This window comes from Podarcis bocagei (genome assembly GCF_964188305.1).
Source record: "Podarcis bocagei genome assembly, chromosome: 16".
Lineage (NCBI taxonomy): Eukaryota > Metazoa > Chordata > Lepidosauria > Squamata > Lacertidae > Podarcis > Podarcis bocagei.
Window position 1 is genome coordinate 10,995,562 of NC_138142.1, and position 24,456 is coordinate 11,020,017.

The 24,456-nt window shown below is 46.5% G+C and overlaps 1 long non-coding RNA gene across 1 annotated transcript; it reads right to left on the reverse strand.

The window, feature by feature from the left end:
- Positions 1-8,257: 8,257 nt before the first annotated feature.
- LOC308576103 lies at positions 8,258-14,458 on the reverse strand. Its single transcript, XR_014003089.1, has 4 exons — positions 14,389-14,458; positions 11,601-11,678; positions 11,108-11,227; positions 8,258-8,408 (listed from the first exon to the last, which is right to left on the reverse strand). It is a non-coding gene; the product is annotated as an uncharacterized lncRNA (long non-coding RNA).
- Between the last annotated feature and the right edge of the window lie 9,998 nt (positions 14,459-24,456).

Consider the following 24,456-nt stretch of genomic DNA (forward strand, 5'->3'; position numbering starts at 1 on the left):
GCCAGTGACTGAGGCAGCCACGATGAGAAGGGGCTGTGCAGTCAGAAAGGTTTAACAAGGCAAATTAACTGAGAAAGGCACCAGTTTATGCACGAGTAACCCATACCTATTACAATATTGAAAGCAATCTTCCCTGATATCATGCATTTGGGTAAATTTTCACCCCTGCGTATATATACTTTCTTTTGGGGTACACTTTCCTCTGGTGTGCATAAATTGCAAAATTTGGAGAAGTGTGGATTTCAAGGGCTTGTTTTGGTTCAAGCATTGGTTTGGGAAGTGCAAGTCAGGTATTAGGCATTAAAATGTCAACAGGAAAAAAAATGATCTCCCCTCCCTTGTGAGTAGTGGATTGGACACCTTCCCCTGTACCCGAAGGCACTAGGCTAGCTTAGGAGGCACAGAGTGGGTTAGTTTAAGGGGGATCAGGGAAAATGGTGGTGGAACACAGAACGTTGCCTTATGTGCTGAGTCAAACCAATGGTCCCTCTTAACTCAGTACTGTCTACACTGGCTGGCAGTGGCTTTCCATGATTTCTGGCAGGGGTCCTTCTCAAATCTACTTGGAAGGGGGTTGAATTAGGGACCTTCTGCATGCAAAGCAGATGCTCTGCTGAGCCATGGCCCTTCCCAAAGGAGAAGCTGGCTTCTACAGAGTCAACCTGTTGGTCCATCTAGCTCAGTATTGTCTCCACTGCCTGGCAGCAGCACTCTTGGATTTCAGGCACAGGACTCCCCCATCCCTACCTGGAGATTTCAGAGCTAGAACCTCGGACCTTCTACATGCACATCTACCTTCTACCACTTAGTGGCTCGTATTGCCATCTCTTGATGCAGCTGCCTGCATCATGGGTGAGCTGCTCCTGAGCAAACCCCGCTGCATAGGCAGCGGATGAGCATTTCCAGGTTGCAAAGTGTGTGGGATTCCTAGTTAGAAGAAATAAATTAACCTTCCATCGATTAGGAACCGAAGGCCTGTCAAGGAATCTGCCCGAGCCGCCCCACGGAACGGACACTCAAATTCAATAGCAACAGCTCTCTGCAACCTTTTAAGTGCTGACAACAGCTTTTAACCCTGGCTCACCTATTCATTCCGTGTGTTAATTAAGGGCTCCACAGCCGGGGAGGAGAGAGAAGTCAATTAATTAATTGCATCCACACTCACTGAAAGGCACACGCCAGAAAGTGAAAGGAACTGGTACCGTAAGAGGTGGTGGTGGTGGAGTCTCGCCTAGGTGACTCTCAGAGATATTACTATCAGTGGCTATCTTTCACAGCATCCAGATCTTCCGAGGCGGCAACTGGCCTCCTTTCACCAAATGCTGCAGGGAAAGTAAAAGAGGGTGGCTCTCTCTCAATCTGCTTTGGAGGTGCCCAGAGCCATACTGCTGGGAACTATGGGAAGCAGAGCTACGGACCAGAATCTTAGAGCAGGAAGGGAGCTTGAATGGCTGCCCAATGGCTGCATTAATACCTTGTGCTAGGTGGACCAATGAGCTAGGTGGACCTTGAGCTAAGTGGACTAACGGTCCAATCTGGTATAATGCAGTTTCCTAAATCCCTCTCTGCTGCTCATGGCAGAGTAGCCTATAGTACAATACACAAGTCCAAAGTCCTATAACACTTGTCCACAGTCAAGGAAGCAGTCTGTAAAGGCATTACAGAGAATGGAGCCATCCTTTTGCTGTTTTATGTTATTATTTTTTTGCGCCCCCCCCTTTCCCCCCTCCTTTGGTGGTTTCACTTTATTTATTTATTTATTTTCTCCAGGAAGCTTAAGTAACCTGCTGAAGTGCATTAAAACGCTCTTGCCAAGCCCTCGTTTATTGTAAATATAACAGCAAATCCATTGTAAACAGCAGCAAGAGGCTGTGGGAACACATTCATCAAAATAAACAGCTCTTGGAAAGGAGAGAGAGAGAGAGAGAGAGAGAGAGAGAGAGAGAGAGAGAGAGAGAGAAGTCCTCTGCTCTGCTTGTTTAACTAGCATTGCAGCTCCTCACCACGTAGCCGATTTCCAAATACACAATTTATTGCCATGCCCAGATTTGCTTAGGAGCTAGGATGACACTCCTCTGGGGCTACTTTGAACATCCAGTTAATCAAAGCACAATGCCAACCCCGATCATATTTACAATCTGGCAGGCAATTAGTCGATAATAAATAAATAAAAGCGGGGATCAGCGGGGTGAAGACAAATGGCATTGTTGTGCCTGTATCAATGGGCTTATAGATTCCAAAAAGATGTGTCAGTAAGCGCTGCAGAGAATAAATATTTATCAATGGGAAGTATCATTCATATAATATGACAAAGTATCTTTACCCAGGGCAGAAAGAAAAATTTAAAAAAACAAACCAACCCAACAGCACACTAGATTAACCACCTAATCATTCCCAGAGATGGGTGGAGTTTGGAGGCAATTTCGTTAGCCCTGCCAAGCTACCGCAGGAACTTAAGGTGAAATAGGTCCCTGCAGTGGTAGGTACAGGAAATCGATAATAAAATGTTTCAGCAGCCCAAAATAAAGGCATGTGGTGTAATCTGGATCCACTCAAAAACGACAGGATTTTTTGTCGTAAGCTTCAGTGGGTGCAAAGTCACACCTCAGGATCTCCATGGACCCATGTCCATTGTGAGAACAGGATGTGGGACAAGATGGGCTAGGAGTCCTAAGATTGGTAGTGGGATGGTGTGAATGGTAAGAGGGAGGAGATGGGGAGGGGGAGATGTCGGAAGCTGAAGAGGTAACAGGGCTTAGTGAGCAGGGAGAGTCTGTGGCAGAAGCAGAAGCAGAAGCTAAATCAGGAAAGGATAGAGGCCAATAGGCAGAGACGAGTCTAGCTGGTGAAGAGACACTGGTATCTCTCTCTTCTGTTGCAACAAGCTCCCCTCCCCCTGATCTCCCTAAACCAAGCGAAGCATGAAAAGGACAGAGGTGACATTAGTTTCACACAGGAGCAGTCTCAAATTGCTTGGGGAAAACCCTGGAGAAAAAGGGACTTGGGCAGCTATGGGGAGGTAGGGACCTTCAGTCTCAGCAACTACTTTTGGGGGGCGAGACCTACCCACTAGAGATGTGTTGCTGGGCTCATTTGGCCTGACACTCCTGTGCAGATCCTGTTTTTGCTAATAAAGGGTCAATGCCAACTTGCACAGTGTGATTTACTGCTGTCTCACTCTTGTCTGGACTTCTTGATGAGATAGCATCTGCTGGATGCAATGTGCAGTGATCCATCAGTTATATAAGGAATGGGTGATCTTTTAGATAAGGTAAAGGTAAAGGGACCCCTGACCATTAGGTCCAGTCGTGGCCGACTCTGGGGTTGCGGCGCTCATCTCGCTTTATTGGCCGAGGGAGCCAGCGTACAGCTTCCGGGTCATGTGGCCAGCATGACTAAGCCGCTTCTGGTGAACCAGAGCAGCGCACGGAAACACCGTTTACCTTCCCGCCAGAGCGGTACCTATTTATCTACTTGCACTTTGACGTGCTTTCGAACTGCTAGGTTGGCAGGAGCAGGGACCGAGCAATGGGAGCTCACCCCGTCGCAGGGATTCGCACCACCCGCATCCTGGTCCTAATCTGTATAGGACTTTGCACATCTGTGCTAGCAACTTAAAGCTTAACCTGGAAGCTACCTGGGAGCCAGTGCAATTCTTTCAGAAGCTGCATAACATGGTGGCAATAGTGTGAGCAGGGTTTTTATTATTATTTACATTTGTATTCCACCTTTCCTGCAAGCTGAAGGTAGCATACATGGCTCTCCTCCTCCCTATGTTATCCTCACAACAACCCTATGAGGTAGGTTAGGCTGAGAGTGAGTGACTAACACAGAATCACGCAGTGGGGTCCATGGCTGAGTAGGGATCTGAACCCTGGTCTCTCGGGTCCTAGTCTAACAGCCCAGGCACTGCACCACACAAACACTCTGCGGCTGAATATTTTGCACTAGCTGAAGCATTCAGGCCCACCTTGAGTCTTTAAATGCAAAGCAGATGCTCTACCACCGAACATCTTATAACAGCTCCAAAGCCACGGTTACACCATGGGGTGGGGGGAGACCCTGGCACTAGCTGAAGGAGGCAGATGTTCTCATGTTTACAGCAGCAGTCAGACACAGCTCCTCATTGGGCGGGAGCTTTCCTTCCCTCGGGGCCTGTGAGTGGGAAGATAGACAAGGAGTCTCCGAAAAGGGATCCTTCCTATGCTTGCACATCGCTACCCTGCTAGTGAGACCTGATGAAAATTTAAATGCTCCCTTGGTGTACAAACCCACCACTGTCCTCCCAATTGTTGTTACATGGGCGTTTGGCAACATCCGATGCATCAGCATACAAATGTGTCGAAGTACCTGGGAGCAGACACTCCCAGCTGCCTTTCAAATTAAACCTCTGCAGGAAAGGCTGTGCCAATTCTTTGCAGTAGCAACGCAGCCAAGGCATTTGAGAGGAGAGAGAGAGAGAGAGAGAGAGAGAGCGCGCATCTGAGCAGCAAACAGGAAGTCCTCAAATTTCAGTTTCCAGCACTTATTCCCATCACGGGGGCCATCAGGGCAGGACTTTTGGGCACAAGTCCAATGGATTGTGCAACATTGTGCCTTGCATGCAGATGGTCACTGGTTCATCGCAGGTAGCGCCAGGTGAGATTCCCTGTCTGAAACCTTGGAGAGCTGCTGCCAGTCAGTGTAGACAATACTGAGCCAGATGGACCAATGATCTCACTATTTGTTTTAATCTCATTTTGCGGGGTGCCTCATTTTATTTTATTTTATTTTATTTGCACCACATTGCTGCATGCCTGGCCATAGCATCTATAAATATATAGATGGTGAACTAATAATACACATTGCCATCTTAAAAAAAAAAAGCACTCTTTCCTGGCAAATCATTAAAACATTTGAAAGCATTCCTGTTTACCCAGACATTTGGTAGAATGTTTTTAACTGCAACGGTTTTAGTTGCTATTGCTTTTAAAATATTTTAATCAGCTTCAGAATGTTCTTGCTTTGTTTCTAAACTGAGTGCCTGCTTGTCACCCTGGGCTCCTTGGGTAGGAAGTGTGAGATTTAAATAAAATAAACAAATAAATAATAAGCCCAGCGTCTAAATTACCAAGGGATGTGGGTGGCGCTGTGGGTTAAACCACAGAGCCTAGGACTTGCCAATCAGAAGGTCAGCGGTTCGAATCCCCGCGACGGGGTGAGCTCCCGTTGCTTGGTCCCTGCTCCTGCCAACCTAGCAGTTCGAAAGCATGTCAAAGTGCAAGTAGATAAATAGGTACCGCTCTGGCAGGAAGGTAAACAGTGTTTCCGTGCGCTGCTCTGGTTCGCCAGAAGCAGCTTAGTCATGCCGGCCACATGACCCGGAAGCTGTCTGCGGACAAACGCCGGCTCCCTCGGCCAATAAAGCGAGATGAGCGCCGCAACTCCAGAGTCGGTCACAACTGGGCCTAATGGTCAGGGGTCCCTTTTCCTTTACCTTACCTAAATTACCTATATGGCAACACCGATTTCCCCCTTCCACAGACCTGGAGCTGTATCTTGATAACCGGCTGGGCATTGCAGGCTTCATCCTGGCTCATCTGGAAAGTTAACCAGGGCCAGGATTGGCTGGTATCTAGACCACAGACCACCCAAAAGGCACAAGTGTTGCTGGTGGCAATTGCAAGTGATCACAGCAAACCAAGCAATGCAAGAATTACAATAGCAGCTAGGGATGGAGAGAGAAATCTGGTTCATTTAAAAGTGAACACTTTCTGAAACAAAAGCCACCCTTCAATATTTATACTTCTCCAGCCAGATGCAGTTCTTCTGCCAAGGAACCTATACAAAAATGTATATGCTAGTGTGCGTTGAAATGCAGATATATAAAACTGAAAATAACATACAGAAAGGGGAAATCACTTTGCAGAAACGTGTGTATTAAGCATAAATGCATACAAAAATGTGTAAATTCAGAGAAATTCATGCTAAGCAAACAGGAATGTCCTGCACTCTCTTTTAACTTGTAAGTTCAAACAGCAGTGGCACAAGACATTCAACTGGCACCAATGCAGGTGAATCAGAAAAAGAAATGCGCCAGTTTGAACATGCCCTTCAAAGTACATACGGAGGAGATTTTTAAAAAGCAGAAGAGATAACCTCTGCTGAGGGTGGCAGACAGAAGGCACATCAGCAAACAACTCCAGAGCACTCTGAAGCAGCCAGCCAGACACCTGCCTATCTAGTGTAAATATCAATGGCATATTGTGGTGCATAACCCAGCTGTAAAAAGTCCCCATGTGGTCTGGGAAATCCTGACAAGGTGCACGTAGAAGTCTCCTTTTGTGAAGGGGCTTTAAGAAACCACAACAAAATCAGAGTGTGCCAAGTATTCCCTGGCTTTAGATGCTAGAAATCTAGGCAGGAAAAACAGATGTCTAACTCCCCCACAAAAAAAGTAAAATTTTGCAAATATTCACTCCTTTGAAAATCCCACTAAGCATCATTTTTACTATGGAAGGTTGCAGCCGCAGTGAGCGCTACTCCCTCGCGCCTGCCCCGCCCCCCAAGCTGTTGCTGCTGCTTCCTTCTTGGATTAGTACCATAAACTGATCCCACCCAATCAAGGATCACAGAGTGAATGGGGTAACCGTACGACGCTCCATATTAGGGATGGAGGAAAAAATTGGTTTAGTTCACCTTTTAAAGAAAATCCGCCCAAAGCTCACTTCTTGGAACAGTACACAGCTATCCTTTCGATAGTCACACTTCCCCAAATTTTGTGATACAGTTCCCCAACCCAAAAAGCCACAATTCCTGCTCACCCCCTCCCAACAGGTGGGCGGAGTTTGTGAACCCATGCAGGGGTTACCTGGCTGGGTGCCACCCACCTGGTAACCAGGTGTCAATGGGCTGCAGGCGGGGTTGTGGCCTGGGACAGGTACAGGGGCTGATCCTTCAGCCAATGCTCATTCTTCACCCACCGGACACCCACTAAATAATGAATTTGGCTTTGTTGTCACCTTTTCCTTCTTTTGCAGCCTAACCTTTGAGTTCCAGCTTAGCGGGCACTGCTGTGGTCCTAAGATTGTTGCTGTACTCAGAACTTGGAAGGAATTTTCCCTGCATTGGCAGGTTTTGCCTTCCCCGTAGCAATTCATCACAACTTTGGTGGGTTTTTGGGCCTTGTTAGGTATCCTTTAGTCTTGCGTTGAGTTTGGGGGGAGCATCTCCTTCACCCCAATGCAGCGGTGTTTGCAGGGCCCATTAAAGGGTGATTGCGGGAGTCACTGGCCCTAGAGCAACAGCAAGTACGTCAAACTCCCAACTTAGGTGCAGTGCATGGGCACTCTGTGTAAGTTCACGCTTTACAGTTCCCTCACTGGCACCTGTCTGACCCTGCACATCCTCAGCCCTGGTGGGTTGAGAGGGATGCCTTCCAAGGCCAAGGCCAAGTTTCCTACATCTGAGATTCAATAAAGTTGTGGCCTAATTTGGACCCATACCTTGCTGTCTAGTCTCTTTCTTGTGGGGGGGGAGGCTCCAAGGACAGGGTTTAGCGCGTGGGCTGGCAAATTGTGTATTAGAGGAAAGTGTGCATAAAAATGTCTATATTAGCGAAGACAACTTCATCTGCTCTAGCTGCAACAAAACATGTCTCTCCTGTATCAGTCTCTATGGCCACAGCAGGTGCTGCAACCTTCCAACAGTTTGACTTCACCCCCAAAGGCACACTCCTCCTTTCTCTCTCCTTTGTGTCACCCAGGAGAATGCAGCTGTGGCGATAAGGAAAGTAGAGTCATTCCGTTGTCTGGAGAGGTCGTTTCCTGAGTCACATGGAGAAGCCGTTTTCAATGAAGCCCAGTGACAGAAGTGCACAGCTGTATTGAGGAAGCACTGGGTACTGAAATTTTGTACCTCCTAACAATTTTGTGTCCAGGGCAACCGCTCCTATGCCCCCCCCCCATGCTACGCCACTGGATGGTGCACACTGTCCTGCCACCAGCTCCTTGCTGCTGCTACTTGCCTGCCCCTGCCCCTGCCCCTCCACAAACACACACATCGGCTGCCTCTCTGCCTGGTGGTGGAGCTTGCCCTAGGCAGCACTGAGAAAACACAATGTAGCTTAAATTCAGAGGACTCTAAGTAGCCCGGCTCAAGCCTGAGTGCAACTAGACAGAAACACACACACAGAGAGAGAGAGAGAGAGAGAGAGAGAATCATACACAGTTGAAAAGCAAATGCTCTTATTGAGAAAGGTTATTAGGGTGTTCGGGAAACAGCTGCAGGCCCAGATGTAGAAATGATTGCTCAGTTAAAGATTTCTCAGCAGAAGATGGCTGTTGAATAAACCAGTGCGGAGCTTCAGAAGGGCATTTGAAGGAGCTGGATTCCTTAAGGCAGAACACTGCACAGCCAACGTTTCATTTCTAGTAGCGGAACAAAATTGCAAACAGCTGGTGGAAGATTTTTTAACATTTCTTTCAGATGGGATGATATTGCTTTTTATTTTTATTTTTTAGCAAACAAACAAAAACCAGGCAGTCATACAAAAGGCATTCTCCCCCCCCCCCTATAAATAGCTAGCACTGATAAACTCACATCCATTATGTGAAAACAACAGTGATCTAGATGCGGTAGTTCTTATTCATTTCTTAAAATTGTACTCTCTCCATGTTCCACAGTATGCTCTAGGGCAGCGGTTCTCAACCTGTGGGTCCCCAGGTGTTGTTGGACTACAACTCCCATCATCTCTGAGCCCTGGCCTTGCTAGCTAGGGGTGATGGGAGTTGTAGTTCAACATCTGGGGACCCACAGGTTGAGAAAGGCTGCTCTAGGGCTTAGGAACCTGTTGCCCACCAAGTGTTGTTGGATTCCAACTCCCAACAGCCCCAGCCAGCATGGTCAATGGTCAGGGGATGCCAGGAGTTGCAGTCCAACAATATACCGTATTTCACCGCGTAATGGTCACATTTTTAATGCTGATTTTTCTTTTCAGAAAGCTGAGGCGCAACCATTATGCGAGGAAGCAATTTTTATTAATGAACATAGTTATGTTTATGTTGCTCATGGCAGCTTTGCCCACCCACCCGCTCCCCTTGCACCTTCAGCTGGTACAGAGAATGTGCACTGCAAATGCCCTGAGACTATTGAATGTTTTGGGACTGATGTTAGGGACCAAAAAAAGGGGGGGCGACTATTATGCTAGTATCAAGGGCCGCAAGTTCTGTGCCCCTGATCTAAATCCATGCAGCTCTCTGGGATTTCAGGCAGGGGTTTCTCCCAGCCCCACGTAGAGATGCAGGGGATAGTTCAAGGCATGCCTGCCCTCCCTAGCAGCTTGCAGAGGCTTCTCCGTTGATTTTGCAGCGGGGATGGGACATAGCTCACTGGTAGGACACCTGCTTTGCATGCAGAAAGTCCCAGGTTCAATCCCTGGCATCTCTGAAATCCTGGAGTGATGCCTACAGTTGATGTAAACAGTACTGTATTAGATGGACCAATAGTCTGTCTCTGGATAAAGCAAGTTCCTATGTTCCTATGTTCCTTTGGCAAACAGGGATGGGGTCAGTATCTACTCCAGGCTGAGGAGAATCCCAAGTCAAGACACTCTCCATATCCCTCCTTCCTTCACTGAGTCCTCATTGCAACAGGTCCAGGGGGTTCTTGTAAGAGGACCTTTGTTTAGGTGTGGTGTGGCTCCTCAGCAGATGCCTGACATGTCAACTCTTGACCCTGGTCCTGGATGTGGTGGTCTAAGGATCTGGATCCAAATAAATGCTTTCCATTTATTCCATTTCCATGGGAGAGTATACTTTCAGGAAAGGCCTTCCTAGACATTTCCACATAATTTAAAACAACAACAAGAACAAAACGATCACAACTGCATTCTCCATTCATGGGTATTCCCTTCCACAGAAGGGAAGCTTCATCATCCGATTAATTATTCATTGCAAATTAGGCACTCGGCTGTAGCAGTTTAAAAATTTTTGCAACAGACATTTGTTTTACCGACTCGTAGCCTGGATGCAAAATCATTCTACACAGTGGTTGTATTTGGATGCATAAACACTTGGTAAAGAGGAGCGAAAGTGGAACTCTGTTGGCATCTTGCAGACCAGCGAGGGGGGGGGGGGAATCAATGAGTTGGTCTTTAAAAGCACCATTTGCAACCCACTCCAATTATAACAACCTACATACTTCATATCACAAAGATGTAAACCAATGAAGTGTTTATACTATTGTTATAATATGTTCTTCTATAACAACTCCCTTTGGAATCCTCATCCCACCCATCCTCTGCTTCATTTCTGCAGAATATCTACAGTGGTGCCCCACAAGACGAATGCCTCGCAAGACGAAAAACTTGCTAGACGAAAGAGTTTTCCATTTTTTTAGTCATTCCGCAAGACGAATTTCCCTATGGGCTTGCTTCGCAAGACGAAATGTCTTGCAAGTTCTTGCAAGTTTGTTTCCTTTTTCTTAAAGCCACTAAGCCGCTAAGCCGTTAATAGCTGCTAAGCCGCTAAGCCGCTAAGCCGCTAATAGCCGCTAAGCCGCTAATAGCCGTGCTTCGCAAGACGAAAAACCACAAGACGAAGAGACTCGCGAAACGGATTAATTTCGTCTTGCGAGGCACCACTGTATTTGTTTTCAGATGGGGGTCATAAAGACCCCCTGCAAGTTGCTCCACCCACTTTTGCTTCTGGACTTGCCCATCACTGGGGTTGTGGTCCTTGGAAGGTTGATCAGAAAGGAATGTGGCCCTCAGGGTGGAAAAAGTTCCCCATCCCTGCCTCATAAGAGCAAGTAGTGCTGTAGCATCTTACCTGCCTTTGCTCTGTGGGTTCCTCCATGGAACCTCAATAAGATTTTTTAAAAACACACAACACCTTGTATTAAAATCATTCTTAAAAAAACAGCCTGGTGCACAATGAACTGGGTAACTTTTTTAATCTGTCAAATGGTGGTTTAATTGACAAGTGCAACCCAGGAGTAGACAATGCGGTGCTCCGCAGATGTTGCCAGACCTGGACTCCCATCTGCCCCGATGTTCAGCTAAAGAATCCCCAACAGATGACCGACCAACCAACCTTTGTTTAAAAACTTCCAAAGAAGGAGAGTACACCAACCGTCCAAGGTAGTCTGTTCCACTATCAAGCAGCTCTTTCCCCCAGAAAGTTTCTCCTAACATTTCGTCGGAATCTCCTTTGTTGTGGTTTGAATCCATTGGTTCGAGTCCTACCCTCTGGAGCAGCAGAAAACAAGTTTGCTCCGTCTTCCATGAAACAGCCCTTAAGAACTCTTGTTAGAAAGGCGAGGATTTACTGCAATGTATTGTTGTGCTTCTTGCCTGTATTTCCTAGAATGCTTGAAAGGAAGGGAGCCTTCGCTTCACCAGCAGCAATTGCATGCTGGAAGCCAAGCGAGACTGCCTTTTTAGAGGGACACTTCAGGCAGAAATGGAAACATATCATATGCTCTGATTGGACATGGTTTGCAGCTGTAATGCAGAAGTAGAGAGAAGCAAATATACCATTTCCTATCTCTCCCACCATTCGCTCCCACCTCAAGCCCCCGCCCTGGGCAAACACACAGGGTTTTCTTGATCTTATCTTTACCTTTCACAAAGCCTTTAAAAGCCATCTGTAGGGATTTGTAAAGGCTGTTTCTTGTTTCAAATAAACTGCAAAAGTGATCTGTATGGAACAGATGGAAACAAATAAAAAAAGCTTATCAGGATGCCAGGGAGGGGAGGGTGTGTGTGTGGAGGTAACACTTGCTACATTTGGAAAATATCAGATATGAGTTAGCAGAAATGTTGCCTATGAGATGCACCAAGTTGGCGCTTGGCCAGCAATTTCCTCTCCTTCATAATAAGCCAGAGTGCTCCGCAGCCACTTGAGATGGATAAACCCATCAATTTTGGTTTCTCTCTTTCTCATTTCTACACTCTTCATTTTTCTGCATCACTCGCCATTTCTTTTTAACATCCTCATTAAAACACATCTGCATTCCAGTGCAAACTTTCTCCCAATATATACATTTTTGCAAAGCACTTGCCCATAATACAGTGGTACCTCGGGTTACAGGCGCTTCAGGTTACAGACTCTGCTAACCCGGAAGTAGTACCTTGGGTTAAGAACTTTGCTTCAGGGACTTCCGGGTTGGCGCCATCGCCGAATGGCGGACTCCCTCCGAGCTCCGGAGGGAGCCTGCTCGGCAGGGGTTGGGTCCTACCGCGCCGGCGACGCGGGGACCCTCAAAAACCACGGGCATGGAGCCCATGGACATGGTTGACTCGGCGGGCACCGTTAGCGCCCCCCCAACCCGCGAAGGAGCCTTTTTAAAGGCTACGGAGCGGGGGATGGGGGTGGCGTGGTGCTATGAGTCCTCTGCTTTCCCTGCCGAGCGAAGCCGCATGCCATTCGACAGAGAGCGCTGACTTCTTCTATTGAAAATTTGGACTATAAACAACAACCCGTGAGTAATTTGGAAATCGGACTTAAAAGGAGGGGGAAAAAAATTTTCGGATTCGGCACGAGCGGGGGAGATCCAAAAAGGAAGTCAGTCTTCCCCCTATTGTAGACATTTTAAAACAAGGATTTGGCAACTAAGGTCGAGAAAGGAGCTTTGCTTCTGTTTATTGATAAAAATTATTAATTCCACGATGGGAAATTATAAGAACTGTGCTGGAGGAGAAGAGTGGATGGTGAGAGTGAAAGTGCAACCCCCCCGGGAACCGGGGCGATCCGCGAGAGAGCCTGGCGAAGAGAGACAGAGACTTTGACAGCTGTCAAAGTAGCTGTCAAAGTTGGAGAATATAAAGAGGACTTTGCTATGAGGACTTTGCTGGTTAGTTTGGTTACAATTTGGATATAAATTGTCGAAAATAAGGAATAACAATTTGACTTTTGGATTTGAGGAAACAAAGTTACTATAATCCCCCTAGAGGGGTTTTGGGACATTACAAGAATGGTCGTAAGTGGAAAAATACTCTTGGAATCGCACAGGACTTGTTATCTTCTGGGAAAGCTGCAAAAACGAAACAGTATTTTGTCTACAGAGGTGTTTATATTAAAGGAGACAATAGAACCATCTATTGAAGAATGGAAGGGACTGGACGCAAGTTTTTGTTCCTGAACTAACAACAACCCCTGTAGAGGTATCAAATTTTTGAATTAGAATGTTTTTGCAGCGGAACAGGAAAAGAAACCTGAGAAACTGAGAAAAAAGAACAAAGGACTGATGACGACTTGGAAAGAACAAGGGAGGAGCCATATTATTGTGAAAGATCAAGGAAAACTAAAGGCCTGTCAGGGGCCTCTTTAAGACTGGGCGTTTGAAGTTAAACATTATTAAAAAAAAAAAAACGGCAAGGTGGAACTGGGGGGGGGGGGGACCGGCTATGGACGTGAGATCTCCAGGCTGACAGTAGATAGATTGATGGACATGGGGAATCGAAACCGGGGAAGGGTGGGGGAAGATCTGGAATCCAAAGGGTGTACATCTATTTTTTGAATCTTTTTATATTTTTTACCTTGTTTGGATGTGTTTACCAAAAAAAGGGAATTCGTGGAAGGAAATTGGGGTGGGCCTTGTGGGAAAAACTTTCTTTTAATGATGAGGGATGGTGGAATGTAAAGGGAAAGTGGTTATATTACTAAATTGAATAGTGGGTTAAACAAAATAAGTTTTAAATTGGGAGTAAGAACTTGTGGAACTAAATTAATGAAAGGGGAATACAATAGGGAGGGGGAGGGGGGAGTCCTGGAAAGATGTTAATGAAAGTAAGGCTTTAATTGTCAAGGTTTATTTTTTCTTTTCATTTGTTTTTTCTTTTTTGAGTTTTGGAAATTTCAATAAATATGATTTTATAAAAAAAAAAAGAACTTTGCTTCAGGATGAGAACAGAAATCACGCAGTGGTGGAGCGACAGCAGCGGGAGGCCCCATTAGCTAAAGTGGTACCTCAGGTTAAGAATGGACCTCCGGAACGAATTAAGTTCTTAACCAGAGGTACCACTGTATACTGCACGTTGCATATTATTTTTCACTAATATCTGTATTTTTATGGTGGCTTCACCGTACTGTAAGCATTTTTGCACACACTGTTTGCTTGGAGGACTGCATCTTATTATTGGGAGAAGTGCACATTTCCAAATATAACTTTTTTTAAAAAATTGCAAATAGATTCAGAGAGTGCAAATTAGGTAGGTCGTGATTATTGGAAGAGTGTGCCCTAATGTATCCAAAGTGTGCAGTATAAGGTTTGTAAATCTGGATACAGAGCAGACTTTACCTGTTGCAATCAGACTCAGAGAGATGCTTGTAGAGTGAGTGAAATAACAAAGTCATTTATTGTATGAAGCACATAACTTGGACGGAAAAGTTTCCATTTCTAACCTACCTAACTAATCTAGAGAAGAACAAGGTAGCCCTTGCTTGCTCCTTTGTTCTCAGAGGATAGCTCCAGCTTGACCTGTCATCTTGAGATCCAAGAGAGGAGGAGGAGGTTGTAAACAGGATATATCAGTCTAAACAACAAAGAGATAGAGAGGTCAGCTCAAGAGCTTAAAGGTACATGTATACCCATAACCAAAATAACTTTATTGGCTTTTAAATTAGTTTCCAAAGACCAGAGCTGATGGGAATTGCAGCCTCCAACATCAGGCAGGCAACAGATTCCCCATACACATTGGGAGATGCCTTATACTGTGTCAGACAATTTGGGCTCCAACTAGCTCAGTATAGCCTGCACTGACTGGCAGCAGCTCTCGGGGGTTTCAAGCAGGGGAGATGTCCAGGATTGATCCTGGGATATTCACGCAAAGCAGATACTCTGCTGCTGAGCTGCAGCCCTTCCCACAAGGCAAAGGCAGTGGTGACCCATTAGCACAAGTTTCCTCCCTAAAAATTAAGCTGAGCCATTTACCAGACTACTTTGGATTGCCTTCGAGAAGTTATTAGGGAGCTAATTAAAACAAAGAGACGTCTTTGGTATTCAGAACTCATAGTGCATTTATTCAGCAGCACTCAAGGCAAAAGCTGGAGAAAAAGCCATGGATGACAAAGCACCATTCTTCCTGGGATGGAGAAGGGATGTCCACTCTGCTCCTTGTTACGCAAAGGATTCTCCTCTGATCTAAATATACTGGTAAAGATGAAAAGGGGTTGTTCTCTTTCCTTGCCTTATAATGAATGGGAAAGAGAGGGAGGGGACTTGGGCACTGCTCGTAAACCAAGACAGCGGGGTGGAGGGGAAGTGTCCTGGGAAATGATAATATAAACTATGAAATCAAAAGAAGCATCCCCCACAAAACACAAAATCTCTTAGGATTTACATAACACAAAAGGAAAAGCGCACATCCAGCAGAGTTTCAGGGGCTACGTGGGAGCAGGAAAATGTTCTGCCTTTTTTTCTTTTGTTTAACTAGCCGGAGGCTGCATAAGCACTTTACATTTAAAGCACACACTCCAAGGATCCTGGGAACTGTAGTTCACCACTCAAAGTGCTGCAAATCCCACTTTTCGTGATTCTTTGAAAAGGAATATGCTTTGAATGTGTGTGCAGCTATAGCTTGAGTGTGTTGGGGAGTGTTATATACTGACTGTGCATCCCACCATAAGTCTACTGGATATTTCTAAATTACACCTATACATATTAACTGCATGCAGCTGAATGAAGCGGCAGAGCCAATGTGGTGTAGTGGTTAGAGTGCTGGGATAGGGTAGAAAGACCCAGATTCAAATCCTCTTTCACCCATGAAGCTCACTAGGCTACACAAAACCATCAGTCTAACCTACCACACAGGGTTATTGTGAGGATAAACTGAAGGAGGGATGAGAAAGAAGCATGTATGCCACCTTCAGCTCTTTGGATGAAAGGTTTGTTGTTTAGTCGTGTCCGACTCTTTGTGACCCCATGGACCAGAGCACGCCAGGCACTCCTGTCTTCCACTGCCTCCCAAACTCATGCTGGTAGTTTCGAGAACACTGTCCAACCATCTCGTCCTCTGTCGTCCCCTTCTCCTTGTGCCCTCCATCTTTCCCAACATCAGGGTCTTTTCCAGGGAGTCTTCTCATGAGGTGGCCAAAGTATTGGAGCTTCAGCTTCAGGATCTGTCCTTCCATGGGACTCTCAAGAGTCTCCTCCAGCACCATAATTCAAAAGCATCAATTCTTCGGCCATCAGACTTCTTTATGGTCCAGCTCTCACTTCCATACATCACTTTTGGGAAAACCATAGCTTTAACTATACAGACCTTTGTCGACAAGGTGATGCCTCTGCTTTTTTAGATGCTGTCTAGGTTTGCAATCACTTTTCTCCCAAGAAGCAGGCGTCTTTTAATTTTGTGACTGTGTCACCATCTGCAGTGATCATGGAGCCCAAGAAAGTAGATATAAATAAATGTTGGCCATCTCTCTCCTAACTTATTCAGAAATATGCAAGACTCCCCCACTCTTTCCAGTCTCAATTTCTCTTTATCCCCCAGACAAAACTCACCACCACCCAGTAGGCCAAGCAAATTTGGCCCAGAAGTATATCTGCTCTACAGGTACATGAAAAATGGGGTTAGTTATGGAAACGAGGGTCGCAGTGTCCAGGTCCATTCATATGAGGAAAGGCGGTCTTTGAGGTATTCCGGCCTTAAGTCATTTAAGGCTTTCTAGGTCAAAACCTGCTCTTTGAATTGGGGCTGGAAACTAATTATACTCTTGCTGTCTTGTCCCTGTGAGCAACCTGGCCGCTGAATTCTGCACCAGCTGAAGTTTCCAAACCATCTTCAGAGGCAGCCCTACATTTAACATGTTGCAGTAATCTAGAGCAGGCTTCCTCAACCTTGACCCTCCAGATGTTTTTGGCCTACAACTCCCATGATCCCTAGCTAGCAGGACCAGAGGTCAGGGATGATGGGAATTGTAGTCTCAAAACATCTGGTTGAGGAAGCCTGATCTAGAGTTTACCAGAGCATAGATGGCCCTTAGTCTGATCCAGCAGGGTTCTTGGGTTTTTTAAAAATGTTCTTATGGACCTTATTTAAGGTCAGGGCTGTAGCTCTATGATAGAGCAACCGCTTTGCATGCAGAAGGTCCCATGTTGAACCCCTAATGGCATCTTCAGGTGGGCTGGGAAACAAGCCCTCTTTGAAGCCTTGAAGAGCTGCTACCAGTCAGTGTTGACTATGTTGGGCTAGATCAGCCAATGGTCTAGAGAAGCTTCCTATGTCCCCACGTTTTATGGAGCCCCTAGAGCTCCCCCTGGTGCCCCTGAACTCTCCTGCATCTTTGCTCTGGGCAAGATAGAAAGGTCACAAATAAACATGTAGCCGCAGGCACATCCTTTACGTCCCAATCTTGTTTCTCCCGGAGGCCATCTCAGCCCCCAGCCCATTACTCCAGAGCAACCACCATCGCCCCAAGGGCCTTCTTCTTGCCTCTCTACAGCGCACCATTATGCTTGCATCCCTCAAGGTCATCCGAGTTTGTTTGCAAAAGGCTTCTGCATCGTAAAGTGGCATTTTAAGTACACATGCGGCCGCCTTGCAATCTCGCCAGCACCCAAGGTCACCGTGCAGAGCCTGTCAAGGGGTGAAGAGGGCAAAGTGCCTGATTCCTCTCTGAAATTGAAAACGCTGCCCTTCCCGTTGGTTCCTTGAGGGCTGTCATGAGACATACAATTCAGCTGTTAACTGAGAGGGGGGAAGAGGAGTGTGTCTCGCATATGCACCAGCGGGGTGGGTGGGTGTCTGGTGGAGGGAGGGAGGTTGTTTAAATAGCTGTGAAAAGCACGGGGTGTGTGTTTTACCCAGAGATATATTACACTTGATTAGGCGATGCGCTGGAGCGCAAATGGTACAACGGGAGACGGACGTGCTTAACTAGCAGTTCCAGCCTGCTCTCCGGTATCAGGAGGTCAAGGGAAAGATTAACTGTATCTGACTGCCATGTCAAAACGCTCAATTGGAGTGTTTATAAAAATATTAAAAAGCAGCAAACTAGTTGCCATGGACAAGAAGGGTAGATTGATATCCCACGATGAAGCTCCCTCCCCACCGAAAGCAACAACAAATCCGTGGCGATTAGCAAGGCCTTGTTTGCAAGATGCTGCAGCCAAAAGGCCAGAGGAAACCCAGCTTCCCATCAGGATTCTGCAGCAAATGGAACGGAGAGGAAGAAAAGCGATCTGCACTTTCGGTCTCTAACCTGGGCATGGTAGGAAAGAGGCAGGATACCTGCGGCCCTCCAGAGGGTAGGATTCAAATTGCCAATTACAGTGGTACCTCAGGTTGCAGACGCTTCAGGTTACAGACTCCACTAACCCAGAAATAGTGCTTCAGGTTAAGAACTTTACTTCAGGATAAGAACAGAAATCGTGCTCCGGAGGCGTGGCAGCAGCAGGAGGCCCCATTAGCTAAAGTGGCGCTTCAGGTTAAGAACAGTTTCAGGTTAAGAACAGACCTCCAGAAAGAATTAAGTTCTTAACCTGAGGTACCACTGTACGATTATTTGTTTTGTTGCTGTTGCTTATCTTTGCTAGTGACTTTATACAAAAGTAAAATCTCAAAGTAACTTTACAATACAGTGGTACCTTGGGTTAAGAACTTAATTTGTTCTGGAGGTCCGTTCTCAAACTGAAACTATTCTTAACCAGAAGCACCACTTTAGCTAATGGGGCCTCCCGCTGTCGCTGCACCGCCGGAGCACGATTTCTGTTCTCATCCTGAAGCAAAGTTCTTAATCCGAGGTACTATTTCTGGGTTAGTGGAGTCTGTAATCTGAAGCATATGTAGCCTGAAGAGTATGTAACCTGAGGTACCACTGTACTGGGCCAAAGCCATTTAGGGCTTTAAAGGTCAGCACCAATACTTTGAATTGCGCTCAGAAACGTACTGGGAGCCAATGTAGGTCTTTCAAGACCGGTGTTACGTGGTCTCGGTGGCCACTCCCAGTCACCAGTCTAGCTGCCGCACTCTAGATTAGTTGTAGTTTCTGGGTCACCTTCATAGGTAGCCCCATGTAGAGCGCATTGCTGGACTACAGCGCCTACCTGCCACAGTCCCCATGGCCAATAGCCAGAGATTATGGGAATTGTTGTTCAACAAGATATATAGGACCACATTCCTACCATAGTGGCAAGGAGATTGACAGCACAATCCCATACACATTGATTCAGAAGTAAGCCCCACTGAGTTCAGTGGTGCATACTCCCAGGTATACCACCATATGCTTATAGACTGCATCCCTTGCCATTGGAGATGCTGGCTGCGAATTATTGGAGTTGGGGCCCAACAACATCTGGCAGGTCCCACAATGGGAATCCCTGGTTTAGGACTGTGATGCAATAGCACAGAGAGAGAGAGAGACCAGGATCCCAATTACAGAGTCCTCTGCCTCTGGAGCTAAGACAACCAGCTTTAGAAACAGCATACACATTAACTAGTTTTAGGGAGTTTTACCCAATACACAAGCATTGTTCCAATCACACAAAAATTGGAGAAATTACCGTATTTTTTGCACCATAACACTCACTTTTTTCCTCCTAAAAAGTAAGGGGAAATGTCTGTGCGTGTTATGGAGGGAATGCCTACGGGTGGCATGCCTATGGATTTTCCTCCTCTAAAAACTATGTGCGTGTTATGGTCGGGTGCGTGTTATAGAGCGAAAAATATGGTAATTCCCCCCCCCCGCCAAAAAAAGCAAAGAATGTACAAAGAGAGACAGACTATAATTCAGGAATCGACAAGGCCTGACTCACCAGTATTAACTGGCCTATATAATTATGTCATGAGAGTGCTTTAGGGAACAGACAGTCTTAATACAGGAACCAGATCCTTTGAGTAGAACAATAAAAAGAAAGGGGGGGACCTTGAGGGAGGTGACTTTCATTTTCTTTTTTTAAAAGAGAAAGAGAGAGAGAGGAAAGAAAAGAAGCCAGATTTAGTACTGTTCTAACTTGCAGGCTTCCCTTTCAAAAAGGTAATTGCAATGCATTAGTGTGCCAGAGAATGTTCCAAAGCATTTCGGTGAAATCTCTTTTGCTTTCACGGCCTCGGGACGCAGATGCCAAAACAACAAACAGCTGAAATCCAATTACAGTGGAATATTCCGAAGCCCATTTCCATCTGTAATTTGTTAGTCTGCTTAAACATGCAAAGTGATTTCGCTCTCATGCGTGGGGTGCCCGGCTTCATGCGTGCCGGAGCTCACACGGCAGACCACTTTGAATTTTAAATGGTGGCGCCCGCCACAGATCAGGGTGATCCTCTGTGGTTCCTTTAATCAACTGTGAACTGTGTGCTCCAGTTTCAAGCATAAGTCCTGAGGGATAAAGCCAAAGGCCCATCATAGTCCAGAATCCTGGTCTCTTGGCAGCCAACCAGGTACCTATAGGAAGCCCACAAACAAGACCTGAGCACAACAGCAAATTTTCCCACTTGCAGTTTGCAGCAAGTGGTATTCAGAGAAATATTGCCTCCGACAGAGGAGGGAGAACATATCCACCCCAGCTACTGAGAGCCTTATCCTTCACGAACTTTTCTAATCCTCTTTTAAGGCCACCCAAGCTGGGGGCTATCGCTACATCACAGAGCAAACCAAGAGGCAGGACAGTCACTACGTAAAGACAAAACCTGAATTACACCAGATCTCAGGTAGATGAAGGCAAGCCCAGGAAGGCTGGGGCCATTGCATGAGAACGTGAGAAGACTCCTGCTGGGTCAGGGCAAAGGCCTATCTAGTCCAACATCCTCTTCTCACAGTGGTCAGCCAGATACTGACAGGAAGCTCACCAGCAGGATCCAGGCACAACAACACTCTCCCCATCAGAACCCCCAGGGCATTCAGAGGATTCACACTGTTTATAACTGTCATGGTCGAACATAGTCATCATACGCCATCCCCTCCCATTCTGTCCTTTTTGTAGTAGACATTGATAACCTTGTTGTTGTTGTTTAGTCATTTAGTCATGTCCGACTCTTCATGACCCCATGGACCAGAGCACGCCAGGCACTTCTGTCTTCCACTGCCTCCCGTAGTTTGGTCAAACTCATGCTGGTAGCTTCGAGAACACCGTCCCACCATCTCGTCCTCTGTCGTCCCCTTCTCCTTGTGCCCTCCATCTTTCCCAACATCACGGTCTTTTCCAGGGAGTCTACTCTTCTCATGAGGTGGCCAAAGTGTTGGAGCCTCAGCTTCAGGATCTGTCCTTCCAGTGAGCACTCAGGGCTGATTTCCTTCAGAATGGATAGGTTTGATCTTCTTGCAGTCCATGGGACTCTCAAGAATCTCCTCCAGCACCATAATTCAAAAGCATCAATTCTTCAGCAATCAGCCTTCAGCTCTCACTTCCATACATCACTACTGGGAAAACCATAGCTTTAACTATACAGACCTTTGTCAGCAAGGTGATGTCTCTGCTTTTTAAGATGCTGTCTAGGTTTCTCATTGCTTTTCTCCCAAGAAGCAGGCGTCTTTTAATTTCGTGACTGCTGTCACCATCTGCAATGATCCTTATCTCCCATCAATTTGCCCAACCCCCTTAAGAACATAAGAAGAGCTGGCTGAATCAGCCCAAAAGCCAATCATAGTCCAGCATCCTGCTTCAAAGTGGACAACCAGATGTCCATGGGAGCCCACCATCAAGAACAGAGCGCAAGAGCTTTCTCCCCGCTTCTGATCCCCAGAAGAGCACCCTCAAAGAAACCCCAAACCCTAAAAGGTGTTTGTTTGTTTTTTGGTCTCCAACTATATAATTAATTTCAGCAAACAAGAATCAATCAATTGGGAAATTCCTTAGTTGCCACTCAAGGTTGTTGTTTGTTTTTTTAATTATTAGAGTTTATAAATAAAAATGCAAATATTATTGTCAAATACCTTTTTTTTAAAGACTAAAACATTAATCCAGAGGCAGAAAAAGAGAAAGAATATTTACAAGGAAGGAAGGAAGGAAGGAGAAGCAATCCACTCAAAGTTTTCATTATGGGCCAAGCTGCCACTCGACATCAGCCACAAAGACATCAGAAGCCTAAAAGTGTTCTCTCTCGCTCTCGCTCTCTATTTCGAAATCCTGGTTTATTGATTGAACAGAAACATAACAGAGATGTGTGCCTGCTTCCAGAGACAGGCAGCAATGTAATTCCTTCAGCTCCCTGTCATTCAAAATTGGTCAGACTGAAGGTCACAAGAGTGAGAGGAGCAAATCCTGTTCTCGTCGAGTGCTTTGTTGAAAGGCAAAGTGCTGATGCAGCATCGTGGTGAAGAGGCTGAACAGTGACTCAGGAAGCTGCCGGTTCAAATCCCACCTCAGCCGGTGTTCTTAGAAGAGCAGTTTTTTCTCTCTCTCTCTCAGCCTGCAATATGGGGGAGGGGAGAGATAATTGTACTGACTTACAGAGTTGTTATAGGATTACAACAAGGCGGTGGCTTCTAAACATCTGAAACTCCCTAAACATACATTGCATTATTTTGTTGCATGAATTTAAATAGGTGTGGTGAACACACAGTCCTCAGTCTAATTTAATGGGGACGGAAGGAGGGGAAATTAGGGAAATCCCAAACAAAAGGAGCAATGGAAAGAGGAAAGTTCTCTTCAAGCAATTGTTTCAGACCTCTGGTGTCACAGACTGGCTAGACGCAAAGGAGCGATGGGAGGCACCAAAGGGATAAAGGCTCAGAGCTTGGGAATGGTGGTAGTGGGACAACAATGCATGGTCAGAGGAAGAAGATGGGGAAGAGCAGGTGTCAGAATTTGAAGAGGAAGCAGGGCTTGGTAAGAAGGGAGCATCTGTGGCAGAAGGAAGTGCTGAAGCAGAAGCAGGAGAGGAGGGAAGCCAAGAGGCAGAGATGAATCAGGCTGGTGAAGAAGCCAAGGTATCCCTCCCTCCTGCTGCAACAAGCTCCCCTTCCCACTGGTCTCCCAGGACCAGGAGAGATATGAAGTGGGAGGAGCAAAGACAGACAAACTGGTGTAGTCTCAGATTGCTTGAGAAGTACCCAGAAGAGGAGAAGACTTAGGCAGCTATGGGAAGGTGGGAACCTTGCCTCATAGGAGCAAGACCTACCTAGAAGAGTTGCTGTGCTCATTGTGCCTGGTGCTCCTGCTCAGACCTTGTTTCTTCCCATAAAGAGTTAACTTTGCATGCTCTGTTCAATCAGTGTGATTTATTGCTGGCTGGCTCCCTGACATTTGGCAAGAGCGATCGGTGCCACGGCATTTGCTTCTGGGTCCTGGTGTTGGCCTTGAGAGGACTTGGATTCAGATGGGGCATCAGTCACACCACCCAAGGAGAAACCCTTGGCCAGTGATAACTGATATCCACTGGGACTGGTGGGGCAGAAAGCCAGGAGCCCAACGGAAAGTGGAGGCAGAGCCAATAATAGGCAGAGCCCAGGAATTGTTGTTTTGCCTTCCTCTTCCTCCTCCCTGCCAAGTGCACATTGAGACCAAGGAGGAGAAAGCCGACAGGCAGTGCTATCTGGACTGGGTTGGAAGGCAGGTAGGTGGGTGCTGGCCCAGGACGGGCAGAGTTTAGTGGGGCAGCACCCCCAGTAGCCCTAACCCTCTGCTGCCCTCAACACACCCTTAAATGCTGCTCTGGTCTGGGGACATGGCTCTCCCATCATCCTCAGAGTCTGAGGAGGAATCTCTCACAGCCTATTCTGCTTCCCAACCATGCAGCTTCATGAGACTACATCACTTTAAAGATCACAAATTTAACAGCAGGGCAAGAATTCTTCACATACAAGTCTGTGTGTCTCAAAGAGACACTGCTGGAGTTTTTCAGCTTTACTGCATTCAGAGTTCAACTATATGTGAGATATGGAGGCTAATGATGGCTACCAGGCATTATTTATTTATTGCATCTGTTCCCCACCTTTATTCCAAAGAGCTCAAGTTGGAATACATAGTTCTCCTCCTTGCCATTTTATCCTCACAGTAACCCTGGGATGTGGGTTAGGCTGAGAGGCAGTGACTTGCCCAAGGACTTCATGGCCCAGTGGGGATTTGAACCCCCGGTCTCCCAAGCCCTATTCCGACACACAAACCGCTACACCACACTGGCTCTGTTCTGCTTCCACTGTTGGGTGGAGGGTGTTTCTGAATACCAGTTCCTGGAAATCGCAAGCAGGGCAGAGCGCCTTTGAACTTGGGTCCTGTTTTCAGGATCTGGTCAGGCACTGTGAGAACAGGATGCTGGACTAGATTGTTGTTGGCTTAATCCCGCAGGGCTCTTCTTATGTTTTGATATCCCTGGAGCTGGTGTGTCTGTGTGTGTGTGTGTGTGTGTGTGTGTGTGTGTGTGAGTGAGAGAGAGAGAGAGAGAGAGAGAGAGAGAGAGAATGCTCACCTTCCTTCTCCTCTCCCCGCCCCCTATCAGTGAGCAGGTAAACATTATCCATTTTATAACAAGGCAATTGGGTGCTGCAAGGGGAAGGAAAGACACCAGCATAGACTTCTCTCCAATAAAACCGACAG